The 2,252-nt window shown below is 42.0% G+C and overlaps 1 protein-coding gene and 1 long non-coding RNA gene across 2 annotated transcripts in view; one reads left to right on the forward strand and one right to left on the reverse strand.

Moving 5' to 3' along the window:
* LOC116679956 (mitochondrial intermediate peptidase) overlaps positions 1-2,252 on the reverse strand; it is a 28,014-nt gene that overhangs the window by 3,131 nt on the left and 22,631 nt on the right. The window lies entirely within an intron of this gene.
* LOC116680140 (uncharacterized) overlaps positions 1-2,252 on the forward strand; it is an 8,112-nt gene that overhangs the window by 551 nt on the left and 5,309 nt on the right. The window lies entirely within an intron of this gene.

The raw sequence follows: 2,252 nt of genomic DNA on the forward strand, positions 1-2,252 counted from the left end.
AATAATAATAATAATAATATGCTGATTGGCTGCCTAACGTTACATGTCGTAGAGGCACGCAGGAGAAACTATGTTGTGCACAGAGTACACGTAGTAGGAGCTAAAAAATAAAAAGATTTGTGCCAAAGCCTAATGTGCAATGTTGTAATTTTTGTTTATTTGCTTTTTAAATGGATTTTACAAAAGTCACGTATTGGTATCAGTATGGAATTTTTTTTAACGATACCAAGCCCTACACATCGTTATCTGACACTTTGCTGTTTATAGTTGGTCACAATTGAGAAAATAACGACAAAATCTAATCTCTGCATGGATATCCTCTTTTAAGTTGCCCAACTCCACACAAAAGGTCAGAGGTCAATCACAGAACAGCATCCTTAACGCTCAGGGGGCAGAGTCAAGGATTGAAGGGTAGTCATCTTCCCAAGTCACCAGAAGCAGTGTGCAGCACATAAACAACACAAGCACAGATACACACATGTTCCAACATGACACTTGTTTACTTGGTTGATTTTTATAGCGTGTGAGCAGACGGAGCTGTGGGCTCAGCTACTAATTTGAACTCTCTGTAACTGTCTGCAGCATCACCCGCACTTTCTCTAATAGATTAGTAATTAGTAATTTCCTGACTGTGTCCACAGGGGGATCTGATGTCTGGAGCCTCGCCTGCCACGAGTTAGTGTGTTAAACAAGCCGAGTGACAAGAGTGATGAGAGAGGCAAAGCGGGGAGGAGGGGAAAAAAAGACATAGAGAGAAAGTAAGAGATGGAAAGGGAGGCGTGATCATGAAAGGGGTTAGTGAAGTAAACAACAGTTCCCTCGCCGGCTTCTCATCACAAACACCTTGGGGTGTCAGCACCTGGGTCTCACACCGAGGCCGACAGTAGATGAAGAGAGGTACAATAAGCAGTCTTTTCTCAACCCACATCCCTGGGAGAGTTTGAGAGGAATGCACAGATAACCTCAAAGTCATAATACCACTGTGGAGGAGTAGCTGATCAGATAAGCTGTTTTCATAGATACACACAAGGAAGTGGGACTGAGTCGAGCAAAACTGGATACACCGCACAGGTTAGTGGGGCAGCTGTGCAAGATAAACTACAGTTTGAATCACAATGTGTGTAGAAGCCACTCCTGCTACGACCATAAAAACCGAGACAGATTCTTTTGCACAAATTTATCAATTGCATGTAAAAGGATTGTCTCACCCGAATTCCATGAATGGTCATAGCTTTTGATTTATTTGACCAGGTTTTAAAATATGTGCATCCACCCCAGCACAATGGAGGTTAGTAAAATTGTATTCGCAGTGCTCACAGCTTTGAAAGTTTACATCAAATAGTTCAACAGCAATGTGTGTTTTTTTCCACAGATACAGTGTCATCCACAGACATCTCTGGAACTACTTTGGTGAAAAGTATTTCCAGCCTCTATGGTTTACAACAGTTGACAGCGTTACAGCGGGCAGAGTTACACACTATCTCTCGGTGACACACCGAGGACATGCAGAGTCAAACTAAACAGGCTGTGCTTGGTGTTCATTATTAGGAGAGCATTAGGACAGAGGCTTTGCCGTGTAAGTCATCTCATATTTAAGAGTTTCTGTTTCCCTTCATAATGGTACTGACAGACGGCGCTGTAACAAGGCTTCTACCCATTACAGTCACCTCAGGGTTTGGAGTGTAGCCAACTTGGCCAGCAGAGTTGGGTCAGGTGTTAAAAGACAAAGTATTTAAAATACCAGTGGTACTTTCTAAACAACTATATTCTTAGCCAAACTGCTGATAAGAATGCACATTTTAAGCAAAACTCTGCTTTGCAGTTTGAAAAGTGAACAGCACCACTGGATCTACAGTGAGGGAAAAAAGTATTTGATCCCCTGCGGATTTTGTACCTTTGCCCACTGACAGAGAAATGATCGGTCTATAATTTTAATGGTAGATTCATTTGAACAGTGAGAGACAGAATAACAACAAAAGAATCCATAAAAACGCATGTCAAATATGTTATATATTGATTTGCAACAAGGAGTGGGACAAAATCCCTCCTGAGGTGTGTGCAAACCTGGTGGCCAACCAGAAGAAACGTCTGACCTTTGGGATTGCCAACAAGGGTTTTGCCACCAAGTACTAAGTCATGTTTTGCAGAGTGAATTTGATTGATTGATTGATGGATTGCTTCCGTGGACAGGTGTCTTTTATACACGTAACAAACTGAGATTAGGAGCACTCCCTTTAAGAGTGTGCTCCTAA

This window comes from Etheostoma spectabile, chromosome 3 (genome assembly GCF_008692095.1).
Source record: "Etheostoma spectabile isolate EspeVRDwgs_2016 chromosome 3, UIUC_Espe_1.0, whole genome shotgun sequence".
Classification (NCBI taxonomy): domain Eukaryota; kingdom Metazoa; phylum Chordata; class Actinopteri; order Perciformes; family Percidae; genus Etheostoma; species Etheostoma spectabile.